Source organism: Geotrypetes seraphini, chromosome 2, assembly GCF_902459505.1.
Source record: "Geotrypetes seraphini chromosome 2, aGeoSer1.1, whole genome shotgun sequence".
In the NCBI taxonomy this organism is placed as follows: domain Eukaryota; kingdom Metazoa; phylum Chordata; class Amphibia; order Gymnophiona; family Dermophiidae; genus Geotrypetes; species Geotrypetes seraphini.
Window position 1 is genome coordinate 362806124 of NC_047085.1, and position 17912 is coordinate 362824035.

A 17912-nucleotide genomic window follows, 5' to 3' on the forward strand; every position below is an offset into this window, starting at 1 on the left:
TATGCTGATAGCAGTACATGCTAGCCAGATAAGTGTCACTATCTGGATAGTACTTTGAATAAGTTCAACAGACTACTTCGGTACTCTCTAGAGCAGTGGTCTTTTTAAATTTTAAACAAGGGCCATTTTGAGTCCAAAAGCGATGAAGGAGAGCTGATAAACATGATCCTACTTTAAGCCATGATACCAATAACGCTTCTCGACATTCATTTCTACCAGAACACCTGGCCTTGATCACACATGCAGCACACAGATAAATGCTATGCAAATAAAGGACCACAAACTAAAAATCATAATATACACAAACAAAACACTAAGATGCCAGACTCTGCATGCAGTAAACCACCAGAGAAACAGAAACAAATGTTTCTTCCTGAACAGTACAAAATATAGAAAACAGATGTAAATTCTCAAAACTGACATATTTCAATCACTAAATTTAAAATAAAATCATTTTTCCTACCTTTGTTGTATGGTGATTTTATTTTTCTAATCATATTTTCTCAGTCTCCACTGCACTTCCTTCTGTTTGTGCTCTTAACACTGTTTAAAGCAGGGGTGTCCGACCTTTTGGCTTCCCTGGGCTGCATTGGCTGAAAAAAATGTTTCTGGGGCCACGCAAATGCTGCAGCAAGACAGAGGAGGGAGCCAGCAAGACGGTAAACACCCGGGGGCAGCAGAGGAAAATACTGCATCACTCTCGACCGGAGCCGCACAAAATACATCATGGGGCCACATGCGGCCCTTGGGCCGCAGGTTGGACACCCCTGGTTTAAAGGGTCTTCTGATCCATTTGCTGTTTTTCTCTCTTTCTGCATCTTTGGCATCAACTTTTAATATTCAACTTTCTTAAATTTTTCTGCTTCCTTCTCAAATCTATCTACTTTTCCATGTCTTCCCTTCCCATCTAGCTACGTGTACCATCAATTCCCTCTCTCTGCCCTTTCCCTCCCCACTATCCATGTGCACCATCTCTTCCCTTTTTCTTCTTCCCTATTCACATCTTTTATTCCATCTCTCTTCCCTTCCCCACCCCTCCCATATTGTGCACCATCTCCTCCCTCTCCCCCCACATCTGGTGGTCTGACATCTTTCTCCTCTCCTTCCCACAAACTGGCATCTCTCTCCCCGCCTTTCCTTCCCTCCTCCCCCTTTGTAATACAACATCTTTCTGTCCTTCTCTTCCCCCTCTCTCCTACCTTAGTCTGGAATATCTCTCTCCTCCTTACCTAATCTGGCTTCTCTCTCTCCTTCCCTCCCCGCTTCCAGTAGTTCAACATCTCTCTCTTTTCCTTTCCTCCTTCTTGTGGTCTGGTATCTCTCTCCTCTCCTTCCCTTCTCCCCTTCCATAGTCTGACATCTCTCTCTTTCCTTCTTTCCCCCCTCAAGCAGTCTGACATTTCTCTCTTTCCTTCTTTCCCCCCTCAAGCAGTCTGACATTTCTCTCCTTTTCTTTCTCCCTTCTTGTGGACTGGTATCGCCACATCTCTTCCCTCCTCCCCCTACCATGATCTGGCATCGCTGTCCTCCTCTCCCCTAGAAGTCTGGCATCTCTTTCTTTTTTTTCCTCCCCATTCCCGCAGTCCAACATCTTTCTAGTAACACACACACACATATTCCTCCCCTCCACGGGATCCGGTAGTCCCTCACCCTTCTCCTTCATGGCAGCTGCTCTTGTACTCTTTGGGCCACCAGCAGCTTGAGTGAAGTAAAAACGCTGCCTTCAGTGGCCCAGAAGCTTTCCCTCTGCTACTGCTTCCCCCACACACACACAGACACATGCGGGGACAGTAGCAGCGGGAAAGCTTCAGGGCCACCAAAGCCAGCATGTTTACCCCACTCATGCTGCCAGCAGCTCCCAAAAAGTGAAAGAGCAGCTGCCAGGATAGAGAAGCCTTGGATCCCGTGGGGGGGGGAGGGGGGAATAGAACTCCAGACAGCCAGCACGGACCACCATTTGCTCACGGACCTTGCAGTGAAGACCACTGCTCTAGAGCATACCACAGTTGAGCATCAAGGAAGCCAAAGCAGACCTGGAACTTGACCGTACAGATGGGATAATTCAGTCCACTATCCAGATAACTTAGGATAGTCTTTGTTGTAAGTTATCTGGATAGTGAACTGAAAATATCCCAGCTATATGGGTAAGTTGTGGGACTGATCGCATTGTTCAAATATTCAGTGGCAGCTGTTACTAGGATAGCAGCAATGAATATCTGGAAATTTTTTTGACTGCTGTGACCAGTGTTTAAGATCTGTGGTCAATGTTCTTAATATTGACTCTTTTTCCCCCAAGTTTGCTTTTTATTGTGTACTAGGATAGATGCCGGTATGGAGTTCTGACAGGGTGAGAAAACAAGAAGGCAGCTGGTCTGCTAGATCCAATGTGAAGGGTAAAAGAGAGACAGGCCATATAAAATGAAATAATACAGTCTTTATTAATCATACTCCCAGGATTTAAAAAAAAGTGCCCAGAATGCCTGATGTGGCAACATTTTATTAGAAATAGCTGATGGTGATATCATGTTACTGCTTACATATTGATTTGTACTATATACGTCTGACCAGTTTATTATTATTATTATTTTTGTTAGTAGGATGTTTCCTACTGTTTTTGTTGTGGTAATGATTGACAATTACATTATTGTTGACATTGATGGCTTAGATTTTTGGTCAACATTACCGATTGTTGTAAACTAAATTGTTAAACTGTCAATAAAGATGATTGAACTAAAAAAAGAAATAGCTGTGTCGGGGCAAATGAATGATTGGAGAGTATCACAAAGCTACAATAAAAATATGCCTGGGTCACTGCAAACGTTGGACATTTTTTTTTTTTTACACCCTGGGCGTATATTTAATAAAGACTATTATTTAAGTTTATATGAAGTTCTGACAGGCATGATTGCTATACTTAAGATACATGATTTTTAAAAAATACATGAATCAAAGAACATGAAAAAAAACCCCAGAGATATGTGCTTAATTATTTTAACTTGATTACTTTAAAAATAAATGGCAGGAGTTCATTCTGTTGTCTCTCGAGTGCTTACAATTAAGACAATCACAGTTTCTATTTTGTGCATATAAACCTGCCTTTTCAGGTCCAATAGTGCCCAAAGTGGAATAGAACAGATATAGTTTGAGAATTGTTCTCAAGAAAATCTTTTTTCTTGCAAATTTAAGCAGAGTCCTTCCCCCCATTTTACAAAACTGGGTAGTCTATGCTGCAAATGCTCCAACGCTCAATCAATTCCTCTGAGCATCAGAGTATTTACCGCACCAGCCCAGGCGGGTTTTAGTAAAAGGACCCGTTAAATTATATTTAGCTTTAGTTTCCAAGGTGAATTTCTATAGATCTACATACAACCTTTCTAATCACATAATACTAAGCAACTCTTACTTATTCCAAACTTGCAGAACAAAATCTGACAGAGATAATATGAGAAATGAGCACACATTTACATCAACAGGTCTATTTTTAAACAAAAGCAGCAAGAAAAATTGTACAGTCATTAGTAACATGCTATTATGGTCAATGGCTGTGTGTCAAGAGTATCCTTTAGAAAAGCTTCAGGAAATCAAGATGGAAATGTTTTTTGTCTCAACATTGAAGGCCTCAGTACAGAAATACTATTTTAATTGATACAAATGCTTTGTCAGATGCAAGATGTGTTAACCTATATTCCGCAATACCACAAACAGTTCAGAGCGGTGTAGAGAGTAGGCACCTTTCATTCATTGGTCTAAAAAAACCCAAAAAACTCCACTTGGTTTTTGATGCAAACAAAGCAAATCCAACAAACCTTGGGTGTAGTCAGGAAAGCAAAGATGCAAATGGAAGAAAAAATAGCTGACATGGTAACAGGGAGACAGGACATTTTTTAGATATATTAGTGATAGGAAGAAGTGCAAAAGTGGCATTGTGAGACTCAAAGGTGAAGGGGAGGAATATGTAGAAGCTGATAAAGAAAAGGCCAAATTGCTTAACAAATATTTCTGTTCTGTGTTCATGGCTGAAGCGCTGGGAGCAGGACCGCAGAAGACAAACGTGAATAGGGATGGAGGAGTAATAGACCCTGATCAATTTTCAGAGGGTTGTGTTCGTGAGGAGCTAGCTAAAATAAAGGTAGACAAGGTGATGGGGCCAGATGGTGTACATCATAGGGTGCTGAAGGAACTTAGAGAAGTTCTGGTAGCTCCGCTGACTGACCTTTTCATTTTTTTATCATTTTATTGAATATGAGAAACAAGCATACAAAACAGCAAAGAAAAATAGTCAATACAAATACAACAAGCATTGTTCAAACCAACCCCGATAAAGCTGCCCATCCACTCACCCATCCTAAAGAGATATAGTGCAATTGGAAAAGAAAGACCGGGAAGAAACCTGCCGCACAGTTCAAAGTAAAGCCTGAGAGGTAGATCTCCACCTCTCATAAATACTCCAGATCTTACTATAAGAGGGCAACGTTTGCCTTCTAGTGGCCACTAATTTACACATCAATTGGACATAGTCCATTCTGCGCAAAAGACATTGTTTAGTAGACAATTTTGGAGAACACCAACAACTGGCCAACGCCAAACATGCCACTGTAAATAAAAATCCTGCCAGGCGATGCTCATGGGGAGAATATCCCAGGATAGAAGCATTTAATAGGCAACAATGGGTCATTACGGGACAATGTTTACCAGTAATCCCCACCAAAAGTTGACCCACCATATACCAGTAAGTTTTTACAAAAGGACATGCCCACCATACATGCCCAAAATCACCCAAATGGCCACAATTCTTCCAGCAAAGCTCAGACTGATGCCCATAAATATGACACAGGCACTGGGGGGGGGGGGGGGGGTTAAGTACCATCTATATAGTACATCTTATAGCCATTCTCAAATAAAGAGGCAGAAATAGGAGCTGCAAACAAAGATTTATAAATACTGGCCCACATTGATGATACATTACATTTCCCCAAATCCATCTCCCATTGCTGTTTATAGGGATCAGCCAGGTCCTCCCGCAAGAGGAGCGCCCGATAAACTCAAGACACCCCCTCCACGACCATAGAAACATAGAACATAGAAGATGACGGCAGAAAAGGGCTACAGCCCATCAAGTCTGCCCACTCTACTTACCCATCCCCCTGTCTATGCCCTAATGACTCAATTTCCTTAACTCGACCCTCGTAGGGATCCCAAGTAGGTATCCCATTTATTTTTGAAGTCTGGCACGTTGTTTGTCTCGATCACCTGCACTGGAAGCTTGTTCCAATGATCAACCACTCTCTCTGTGAAGAAATACTATGAAATTTTCCGCCCTTGAGTTTGAGCGGGTGCCCTCTTGTGGCCGAGGGTCCTTTGAGAATGAAAATATCATCTTCCACCTCAACACGTCCCGTGATGTACTTAAATGTTTCAATCATGTCTCCCCTCTCCCTACGTTCTTCGAGAGTGTAGAGCTGCAATTTATTCAGTCTCTCTTCGTACGAGAGACCCTTGAGCCCGGTGATCATCCTGGTGGCCGTCCGCTGAACCGATTCAATTCTGCGCACATCTTTACAGTAATGTGGCCTCCAGAATTGCACACAGTATTCCAGATGAGGTCTCACCATGGCCCTGTACAACGGCATTATGACTTCAGGCTTTCGGCTGACGAAGCTTCTATTGATACAACCCATTATCTGCCTTGCCTTAGATGTAGCCTTTTCCACTTGATTGGCAGTTTTCATGTCTGCACTGATGATTACTCCTAAATCTCGTTCTGCTGAAGTCCTAGTTAAAATTTCTCCGTTCAAGAAGTACGTCCTGAATGGATTTCCACTTCCGAGGTGCATGACCTTACATTTCTTAGCGTTGAAGCCTAGCTGCCAGGTCGAGGACCAACTTTCCAATGTAAGCAGGTCCTGCGCCATATAATTCTGTAAATTGCATTCACTTACTGTATTACATAGTTTGGTGTCATCGGCAAATAATGTTATTTTACCTTGAAGCCCTTGAGTCAGATCCCCTATGAATATGTTGAAAAGGAGTGGACCCAGGACCGAGCCCTGCGATACTCCACTGGTCACCTCCGATGTTTTAGAGAGGGTACCGTTAACCACCACCCTCTGAAGTCTGCCACTCAGCCAATCATTGACCCATGTAGCTAGAGTCTCTCCTAACCCTGCCGAAATGCTTTCTCCAACTCAGTATCCCCAGGCTAATATCCCAAAAGACATACTTATACAAAAAAGCACACAATTGAGTGTAGGCAAAAGCATCCTGATCCAAGAGCCCATATTCCTCCTGAAGTTGTTGAAAGGGCAGAATGTCCTGACCTGCCAAAGATGTGCTAAAGTACGTAATCCTGCTCCCACCCAAATACAAGACTAAAATTACATTATTCACCAATGACGCCTAACTATGCAACATAGTAGGCAACCGCACAACAGATGAAAGCACAGTGCCTGACAAAAGCTCAATGCCCGACAGTATGACGCAGGACCTACTCCTGCTGGAGCATTGGTCAAAGACTTGGCAACTAAGTTTCAATAAATGCAAACACCCCCCTCAATAAATCAAATCAAGCATACAAATTGGAAAAAAAGCAAATCTTAAAATTACTTAATCAAATAAATATATCACAAACTTTATTAGTATCATAGCATTTATAATTTAACCACAGCAAAAACATATAAAAAGCATTTAGCATAAATAGACATACCAAACAAACGCACATACAACAATGACAATCACAACAGCAACAGCAATCTGGAGAACGTGTGGAAAGAGAAATATACACTATAACCCTGAGAACAGCGTAAATAATAACTCATAAAAAAGATCGTTAAAAAATCCAAAACAGACGTGAAACAGCTGAAGCATGCTCAAAAAGTCCCAAATAGCAAGCAACTCCACTAGAAATATCATGGCTTCAGTGAACTGGCGGTTCAATTGAGCCGCTGTGATTTAAAGAGCTTTTACTAATACCTCCCTGGAACTTTCTTGCTTTTCTAAGACTCACTTTAGTGCTTATCTCCATTCTGTTCCTTCAACTTCCCCTGAGCCTCTCCCCCTCAGGGTTTTACATAGACCCTTGAGGAAGGTTTGGCGATGGGTCTGTAAATTCCACTCTATCAGCTCTACTATTTCTTCTTTTTTACCTCTGCGTTTCAATGGGAATTTTCTACCAGGGGTGGATGGGGCCAGTTTTGCTCTTGATTGGTACCTTGGGGTGGACTTGAAGGAGGACCGGGGGTGGGGGGTGGTTGGGGGGTGAGCAATGGGGGTAGGGATTGGTTGATATTTGCCTTTCTTATGGGCTTGTCTTCTCTGTTAGACTATATCCTATTACTTGTGTCTGGTTTGCTCCTTTGGGGCACCAGGTATTGGGGCCCTGTCAGGGATTTGAGATTGGAGTTGGGGGTTATATAGGTGAACTGGTGGAGGGGGGGGGTTGTTTTTCTGACGATAATAATGCGAGCTTGTTCTGTCTTACATTATCCTTCTGTTTTTCATTTGTTGAGCTCAATAAAATACATTTAACAATAAATCTTTCCTTTTGGCTAAGTCTTAATAATAATATTGTAATTTATAGCTAGAAACATATGATCAAAAACTGTTTTATTTTACTTTTGTGATTATGATAAACATACCAAGGGCCTCAAAATAGTACCTGGCAGGCCGCATGTGGCCCATGGGCCACAAGTTTAAGACCACTGCTCTAAGCTGTCTTATTGCAGACTCATGCCCCAAGGATGCCCAGAGGACTCTCCTTCCTCGATTATTCTTCACCAGTCCCATCACCAGTTGTCAAGCCTGAGCCACTTCATCGGCTCCAAGCTCTACCGGGTCCTCTGGCTACTCTTAGCTTTTTCCTACACAGACTCTCCTATCACTGGGCTTCATTACAGGGCTAGAAGGGCCAGATCTCTCTCCTAGATCCCTCTGCCAGTGTATAGGTCTCTGCAGACCATCCTACCACCAGGTTTCCACTTCTCCACTGCACCAGTCCCCCCAGTCAGTCAGGACTGATCAACCTGGCCATTCTACTCCGCTACACCAGGCCCTCCTGTCAGCACCGGTCAGAAGTAGCTTTCAGGGCTTACCGGACATTAAGGTAGAAGCCAGCTCTCGAAGGAGCTACTCACTTTCTGAACTCGCTGTGCTGTGAGCTATTCTTTTCAGCACCACATTCCACTAAGGGTGAGTGGACAGCTCCCAGCAGCACTTGCAGCTGTTATGCAAATCGGCTCTCCTCTCAGGCTCCATGAGCTCCACTGCTTGGGCTCCCTCCACTGGTCAGTGACAGGTACTCCACCATGTCACACCCACATTGGCAAATTCTACAAGCAAACTGTAGGATGAAAAATAATTATTAAAGTAAAGGGAATGTTGTGCTTGATTTTGAACAACAGAAATTAGATCAGACAACTTTTTTGCCAAGTGGTTGCTTTTTTACAGATAGGTCTTTAGCACCAGTATACATATCCATATGAAATGGATAACCATGGGGGCTACACAGCATCCAAATTTGTTACCAAAACATAGGGCTCCTTTTACAAAAGTGCGCTAGGGTTTTTAGCGCATGCACAAAATTATCATGCGCTGTAGCCGAAAATCTACCGCCTCCTAAAAAGGCTCAGGAATTTAACGCGTGCTATTACGCGCGTTAAGGCCCTAGCACACCTCTGTACAAGAAGCCCATTATGGCTTGCCCCGAACGAACATTTTGGAGCTATGGTAACATAGTAGATGATGGCACATAAAGACCCAAATGGTCCATCCAGTCTGCCTAACCTGATTCAATTTAAATTTTTTTAATTTTTTCTTCTTAGCTATTTCTGGACAAGAATCCAAAGCTCTACCCAGTACTGTGCTTGGGTTCCAACTGCCAAAATCTCTGTCAAAACTCACTCCAGCCCATCTACAACCTCCCAGCCATTGAAGCCCTCCAAAGCCCATCCTCGCCCAAAAGGCCATGTACAGACACATACTGAGCAAATCTGCCCAGTACTGGCCTTAGTTCAATATTTACAATTATTTTCTGATTCTAAATCCTCTGTGTTCATCCCACGCTTCTTTGAACTCATTCACCGTTTTCCTCTCCACCACCTCTCTCAGGAGCGCATTCCAGGCATCCACAACCCTCTCCGTAAAGTAGAATTTCTTAACATTGCTCTTGAATCTACCACCCCTCAACCTCAAATTATGTCCTCTGGTTTTACCATTTTCCTTTCTCTGGAAAAGATTTTGTTCTACGTTAATACCTTTCAAGTATTTGAACATCTGAATCATATTTCCCCTGTCCCTTCTTTCCTCTAGGGCAGGGGTGTCCAATGTCGGTCCTCGAGGGCCGCAATCCAGTCGGGTTTTCAGGATTTCCCCAATGAATATCATGAGATCTATTAGCATACAATGAAAGCAGTGCATGCAAATAGACCTCATGTATATTCATTGGGGAAATCCTGAAAACCCGACTGGACTGCGGCCCTCGAGGACCGACATTGGACACCCTTGCTCTAGGGTATACATATTTAGGGGTTCCAGTCTCTCCTCATACGTCTTCTGGCGCAAGCCTCCTATCATTTTAGTTGCCCTCCTCTGGACCGCTTCAAGTCTTCTTACATCCTTCGCCAGATACGATCTCCAAAACTGAACACAATACTCCAAGTGGGGCCTCACCAACAACCTGTACAGGGGCATCAACACCTTCTTCCTTCTACTGGCTACGCCTCTCTTTATACAGCCCAGCATCCTTATGGCAGTAGCCACCGCCTTGTCAGACTGTTTTTTCGCCTTTAAATCTTCGGACACTATCACCCCAAGGTCCCTCTCCTGTCCGTGCATATCAGCTTCTCACCTCCCAGCATATACGGTTCCTTCCAATTATTAATCCCCAAATGCATTACTCTGCATTTCTTTGCATTGAATTTTAGTTGCCAGGCATTAGACCATTTCTCTAATTTTTGCAGATCCTTTTTCATATTTTCCACTCCCTCTTCAGTGTCTACTCTGTTACAAATCTTGGTATCATCCGCAAAAAGGCAAACTTTTCCTTCTAACCCTTCAGCAATGTCACTCACAAACATATTGGATAGGATATGCCCCAGCACCGAACCCTGAGGGACTCCACTACTCACCTTTCCTTCCTCCGAGCGACTTCCATTAACCACCACCCTCTGGCGTCTGTCCGACAGCCAGTTTCTAACCCAGTTCACCACTTTGGGTCCTAACTTCAGCCTTTCAAGTTTGTTCAAAAGCCTCATATGAGGAACCGTATCAAAGGCTTTGCTGAAATCTAAGTAAATTACATCTAGCATATGTCCTCTCTGGTCACCCAATCAAAAAATTCAATCAGGTTCGTTTGGCACGATTTACCTTTTGTAAAGCCATGTTGCCTCGGATCCTGTAACCCATTAGATTCAAGGAAGTACACTATCCTTTCTTTCAGTAACACTTCCATTATTTTTCCAACAACCAAAGTGAGGCTTATCCTGTAGTTTCCCGCTTCATCTCTGTGACCACTTATGTGAATAGGGACCAAATCTAATCTCCAGGAACCACTCCCGTCTCCAGAGATTTGTTGAACAAGTCTTTAATAGGACCCGCCAAAACCCCTCTGAGCTCCCTCAATGTCCTGGGATGGATCCCATCCAGTCCCATTGATTTGTCCACCTTCACTTTTTCAAGTTGCTCGTAAACACTCTCCTCAGTGAATGGCGCAGAATCTATTCCATTTTCTCACGTTACTTTGCCAGACAATCTCGGTCCTTCTCCAGGATTTTCTTCCGTGAACACAGAACAGAAGTATTTGTTTAGCACATTTGCTTTTCCCTCATCACTCTCCACATATCAGTTCCTAGCATCTTTTAGTTTAGCAATTCCATTTTTCATCCTCCTTTTACTAATATAGCTGAAAAAAATTTTGTCTCCCTTTTTTACATTTTTAGCCATTTGCTCTTCCGCCTGTGCTTTCGCCAGACGTATCTCTCTCTTGGCTTCTTTCAGTTTTACTCTGTAATTCTTTCTGCACTCTTCTCTTGGTTTTTTTTATAATTCACCGAACGCCAACTCTTTTGCCTTTATTTTCTCTGCCACTAGTTTGGAGAACCATATCAGTTTCTTTTTTCTCCTGTTTTTATTTATTTTCTTCACATCAAATATCCCCTTCCTTTATACCACAGGTGTCAAAGTCGGTCCTCGAGGGCCAGAATCCAGTCGGGTTTTCAGGATTTCCCCAATGAATCTGCATGAGATCTATTTGCATGCACTGCTTTCAATGCATATTCATTGGGGAAATCCAGAAAACCCGACTGGATTCCGGCCCTCGAGGAGGGACTTTGACACCCCTGCTTTATACCATCAATTGTATTTAAGCATAAGAAAACATAATGCTTTCTTGACATTATTTGTGACACATTATTGGATAAATCTTCCGCTGTCGAACAATAATGGTCTTCTTTTGGAACTTTATGATTGGAGCTGCTAAATATCAAAAGACCAAGAAACTGAACCATTTTATCTGGATTTGTGTTCACATTAGCCAACTTTTGCTGAGCATATAGGTTTGTCATGTTCACCAAATGCTCAATTTAGTCAGCACCCATTAGCTCCATGAAAATGTCAAAATGGGTTTTGACAACAAATGTTGAATTGACATCCAGTAAAGACTTTGGCTTTTCCTGGATAAACGGATTGATAACCAGTTCACTGGTTCAGATTTTTGACACTTTGATTTGGAACACTGGACTAAGTATATATCTTCTAAATCTGCCCAACTTTCATCATTTTGGAGATGAATTTGCACATCTAGTTGCCCACAAACTTTGCCTGGCTCTATTTCATTTAGATGCTTCAGATGCTTCTAAAGTATCATCAACTGGTAAAATAGCTATTTCAGTTTTTTCTTCAAGATCTTCAGCTTCAGTAATTAAGGCACCAGCTTCCTCCAACGTAATACAACATCAAACAGGAATCACAGACAACTAACAACAATTATATTATGTTTCTGTACAAAAATTAAAATGTAGTTATAGATACCAACGTCAGAGAACATGATAATACATATTAAACACAGAAGAAACTAGTTTGATGATAGAATGTTTGATGGAAGTAGCATCATAGCATATACATGGAAAATAATGAATTATAGTCATAAGAGCATGGTAGATGCGTGGAACATTCTCCTGGAAGAGGGGCTGGAGACAGAGACTGTGTCTGAATTCAAGAAAGTCTAGGATAGACACATGGGGTCTCAGAGAGAGGAAGAGATACTGCAGATGGGTAGACTGGATGGGCCATTGGCCTTTATCTGCCATCATGTTTCTATGAACATAGGAATAGCCTTATTGGGTCAGACCAATGGTCCATCTAGCCCAGTAGCCCATCCTCACGGTGGCCAATCCAGGTCATTAGTACCTGGCAAAAACCCAAAGTTTTGTAAGTTTATAAATTAGTTTCCATTCTTGGAGACAGCAAGTCTGCCTCTTCTTATTTGTAAAGTTTAAACCAAATTGATGCAAAAGATCCTGAGATATAACAATTGGAATATATGTTCCACTTGTGGAACGCTGGCATCTAAAAATTAAGCAGAAATTGTTTAGGGAGTTTGCTTCAGTGTCCATTTGTTTATACAGTATTGTTATATGGTAAGTCTGTATAATTATTGCCATAAAACAGAATGTATGCACACTGGTGCTGGCATGTACCTCACCTTTTTTTTCTGTAGGTTGGCAGCAGCGGGAAGCAAATTAGAGAGCCCACTCACACCAACCCAAGCTTGATGCTTCCCTCCTATGCAGAAATGGGAAGTTACATTAGAGAAAAGACTAGGAGAGTGGCACAAGCAGGTTGTCTTGAATCGCTCCCACCAACTGCTACAGAAGAAATCTTCTGGATCAATGGGCTAAGGAGCAACCACAGCACACCAGTTGAAAAATGCTATTTTATATCTCAAGGTCAGATATACTAAATTTATCCCAGAACTTGACAAACTTGCCACAGCAACTAAAAAGGAAAAAAAAAAAAGTCCTCAAACTTGTCACCTAGGGCTCAGAACATATGGGCAGCATTACAGCAACATCTGGGCAATGCATAGGATAACACATGGTGTGGGAAGCCACACCAAAGCTTCACTAGAATAATTCCTCTTTTCCCACTTGGACAGCGCTTCTAAATGCTCTGCAGAGCAGCAGGAGCCTCTGTTTTCATTGCCACTGCTCTGCTTGCCCTCAGCTGTCTCTGTCTGCCAACACCATAGAATTGAAAGCAGAAAGCAAGTACTTCCTGTTTCTCAAATTATACCACAAGTACTGTACTTGCTTTCTTAACTCCTGTACAATGCTGGAGAACAGTCAGCTGAAAAGAGGCAGAGGGGTTGCAGTGAATAGTGTCTGTGAAAAAATGTAAACAGGGCAATTGTCCCCAAACCTGCACAAAGTGGTGCCTACCAGCTGTCTTTGGGGATCCCTCCCAAATTGCTGCCCTAGCAGCAAAAATAGAAGTGCCAGCCAAGTATGAGGTGGCGGTGGGAATAGGATTGGCAGAGGGTTTTGATACTGGGGTGCGTATAAATAAATGTTTCAATTGTTCAGAATTCTGTCTCCTAAATCCTAAGAAAATAGGTCAAAGCCTTATTTAACCACTTTTTATCAATGAGAAAATGTAGACTCTCTCCATGTACTGTACCTGCTAGGCATGCTTTTGCCATAGACACAAAATGGAATAAACCCTTTAGTAAAACAGTACCGTAAGTATTATCAGGCTCATTTTCAAAAAAGATAGACATCCAAAAGACAGCATAAACCAGCGCTTGAATGTCTTACTAATCAAAACGTCCAAGTAGGAGTTCTCAAAACAGACTTACTAGACATCTTTCTGGTTGCCTAGGGCAAGCTTAGAATTTGGACGCTCATAAAGCATAATCAAACTTTTAACCTTTAAATCTTTAAGGGGGAGAATCTGGCGCAGTGGTTAAAACTATACCCTGAGGTTGTGGGTTCAAGGCTGACCTTGTGACCCTGGGCAAGTCACCCAATACCTATTGCCCCAGGTACATTAGATTGTGAGCCCACCAGAACATCAGAAAAAAATGCTTGATTACCTGAATAAATTCATGTAAACCATTCTGAGCTCCCTTGGGAGAACAGTATAGAAAATTGAATGAATTAATAAATAAACAACAAAAGGTCCTGGGCTTCCTTTTAGACGTTTGAAGCTAAACCTGTTTTAAAAGCATCTAAATGCTAAAAAGGTGCCCCAACTGACCAGATGACTACTGGAGGAATTAGGGCATGACCACACCTTACTCCTCCAGTGGTCACAGACCCTTTCCCACCACCCAAAGTTCTTTAAAAATATTACATTCTAGCCTGTATTAGGAGGGGGTGCTGAAAAGTTCTCAGCCCAAGCAGCTTCAAATGTTAACACAGACATTTGAGCCCAGAGAGAAGAATGGCACTCTAAGGGTTTATGCAGTGATATCACATTAAAAGTTCCAGCTACAGATATAACCATATCTTGCTTATATTGTATGGTGAGCTCTCCAAAACCTACTGTACCTAGTATATTAAGATGACACCTGCAGGCATAAGGGTTATGGTGTACAGGTCAGTACAGTTAAGTTTATCGTGATATGTGTGCCTGAGACTTTGAAATGTGACAGTCACTGTGGTATCCCCTAGGGTGCCCCTCTGCTGTGCTCAGCTTTCTATGAATAGAATGCTGGCTGCTTTGAGGTCTGAAAAACTTTCTTTTGTGCATTTTTCATATGGACGTATGTATATTCGAGAATGCCCCCCTCCAAAAAAAAAAAACAAAAAAAACAAAAGATGTACTAAGGACCAAAACGTCTATATAGGCCATTAAAAAAAAAGAGACATCTTGCTGTTTTGAGAATGGACATTTTCTCTACTAGATTTCTGGATGTCTTTCCCAAAACGTCCAAGCTCAGACATACTATCGAAAATGCTGCTCTGTCTAGGAGCAGCCTAATGTTTAGCACACAGAGAGGGCTGAGAACCAGGAGGGAGAGGGGAGAGAGATTGGGCTTGATTCCCAATATGGCCTGTTATAAACCTGGGCAAGTCACTTTAATCCTCCATTACCTCTGAAGTACCTGTAAACCAGTGGTCTCAAACTCAAACCCTTTGCAGGGCCACATTTTGCATTTGTAGGTACTTGGAGGGCCTCAGAAAAAAAATAGTTAATGTCTTATTAAAGAAATGACAATTTTGTATGAGATATAACTCTTTGTTGTTTATAAATCTTTCCTTTTGGCTAAGACTTAATAATAATATTGTCATTTATAGCTAAAGAGACATATGATCAAGAAAGTGTTTTATTTTACTTTTGTGATTATGATAAACATACCGAGGGCCTCAAAATAGCACCTGGCGGGCCACATGTGGCCCCCGGACCGTGAGTTTGAGACCACTGCTATAAACCATTGGTTATAAAACCGAAAAGAAGTATATAAAAAAACCTAATAATTCCAATTACACACACAAAAAAAATCCACAATAATCCTCTCTTTTCAAGGTGTTTACTGGTAGCTAATGAATCATTGCAAAGCTAGAAATTCTTAACAAGAGCTTAAAAAAAAAAAAACCCTCACCCACTGCATATTTTTCTACAGATATCAAGCATGTTTTAAAAAAATCATCAACCAAATATTCAAAATAGTTAAGAATGAAAGATTAATGCCTAATGTTCCAGGGATGGAATGTGGCTGAACAATCTTATAATTAACTATTATCCATAGTTTTTGGAACTACACCCCAAGTGTGCAAAATGCATTATAGACAATCATTACTATTCCAGACAAATAAATATCAGAACTACCGGTATATCGTTTTGTTTTATATATCTATACTAACTTCTTCCAAATATACCAACTGTATATTATCCAGAACATGGCAAGTACAACATTCCAAACATGCTTTCTTTCAGAGTTCTAATGGAAACTTAATATCAGTGGTGTATTGCTGGGAGTGGCCTGGGGAACTGGAAGGTGAAAGCACCAAGCCTTTGTAATGTGATGTGTTGATATTTTGCAGTAGTCTACTAGGGGTCTCCATCAGTGTTTACATTTGTGTTCGAACCCCCCCCCCCCCCCCGTTCGAACACAAATGTAAACACTGTTGGAGACCCCTAGTAGACTACTGCAAAATATCAAAAAAGACTTAAGGGTAGATAGAACGTTTTATATTAAGCTTTGTTAATAACCAAGCATACCTATTACTTATATTACAATACTTGTCATAAGTGGTAAGTAGCATAAAGTTTCACTCGTAGCGCCTCGCTATAATCTCCACAAATATCATTATCCAGGCGTGGAAAAAAGTAGTGTAGCGACCTGAGAATCAAGGGAGCCCCACTGCAGCTCTCTATGACTCTTGGCCAGTTACTCAACCTTCCGTTGTCCCAGGCTGAAAATAAAAGCCCGTATAATAAATATGTAAATCTCTTTGATTGTTAACAGTAAAGTGGTATATCAAATCCTCCCCCCCCACCATCACACAACCTTTCCCTATAGGGTTGTACTGCCTAAATCCACTTGCTTTAAGATTATTATCTCAATAGGAGAAAACCCCTCAATACCTCAATCTGGCCCGACAACAACCAGAAAGATACCAACGCGCATTCGGCTGCTCCCGCACGCCAACCACTCCTCCTCACACGCACTCGGAAACCGGTCTCCCCTCCCCGAGATCTGCCATCTCTTTCACTCTCCTCAACGTGTCTCCCCCCCCCCCCACCTCCCCTCTCCCCCCCCCCACCTCCCCTCTCTCCTCCTCGTCTGCGATGTGGCAGCTATTTCCAAACTGCCCCCCCTCATCCTCGTCAAACTCACACCAGAGGTTACCCACCAACAATTCCGCAGCGCTCCTTCTCCGGTGCCCCCGCTCCGATGACACAACTTCTTCCCCCCCCCACCTCCAGTGAGCCGTCCTGCCTTACCGGAAACAGGAAGTTGTGTCAGAGAAGGGCTGGTGGATGCCGGAGAAAGAAAGCCGTGGGGGCCTGTCGCCGGCGATCTGTCAAAAAGACAGGTTGAAATACAGAGAAAATGCACTGGAACGGGGGTCTGCGGGAATCCCGCGGGTAATCAAGCAGTTCCCGTTGGGGCGCACGAGCCTCTCGGGGGCCATTTACCTACCCAGAGTTCTCCAAGATATCCGAGTGCCGCTTCCTCCTCCCTTTAATAACTCAGCGTAATCGCAGTTACTGTACTCTCTGCCCAGGCTGAAGCAACCAGGCTCACACTGACACATACATTGACCGGCAGGCGTCAGAGGTCACCTGCCTCACTGGCGCATGCGTGTGACGACCTCCACGGTGCAGCAGCCGAACGCTGCATGTGGAGGTCTCCAAGGCCACGAGCCAGTACAGCAGGTGATGGGTTCAGATGTCGCTGGTCCGTGTGTGTGTCAGAGTGGCTGCGCTGTATTACTGATGCAAACATTCATAAGACTACTTGCATAATGCTATGGGGGGATTTTTTTATGTCACCAAAGCCTTAAGTAAATAATGCAGCAGGAATCACGACCACCCATAAGAACATAAGAATTGCCGCTGCTGGGTCAGACCAGTGGTCCATGGTGCCCAGCAGTCCGCTCCCGCAGCGGCCTCCCAGGTCAAAGACCAGAGCCCTAACTGAGATCAACCCTACCTGCGTACGTTCAGGTTCAGCAGGAACTTGTCCAACCTTGTCTTGAATCCCTGGAGGATGTTTTCCCCTATAACAACTTCCGGAAGAGCATTCCAGTTTACCACCACTTTCTGGGTAAAGAAGAACTTCCTTACGTTTGTACAGAATCTATCCACTTTTAGAGAGTGCCCTCTCGTTCTTCCTACCTTGGAGAGGGTGAACAACCTGTCTTTATCTACTAAGTCTATTCCCTTCAGTATCTTGAATGTTTCTATCATGT

The 17912-nt window shown here is 42.7% G+C and overlaps 1 protein-coding gene across 19 annotated transcripts in view; it reads right to left on the reverse strand.

The window, feature by feature from the left end:
- The window catches only part of LRRFIP2 (LRR binding FLII interacting protein 2), a 231529-nt gene extending 214239 nt beyond the window's left edge, over positions 1-17290 (reverse strand). For 10 of the 19 annotated variants that reach the window (XM_033930537.1, XM_033930541.1, XM_033930538.1 and 7 more), the window contains exon 1: positions 16851-16983. The gene's annotated coding sequence lies outside the window, so the exon portion shown is untranslated. Of the gene's footprint in view, positions 1-8129; positions 8155-16581; positions 16716-16850; positions 16984-17140 lie in introns of those variants that run through there. The other 9 variants (XM_033930552.1, XM_033930547.1, XM_033930550.1 and 6 more) reach the window with 7 other exon arrangements.
- Positions 17291-17912: the final 622 nt, after the last annotated feature.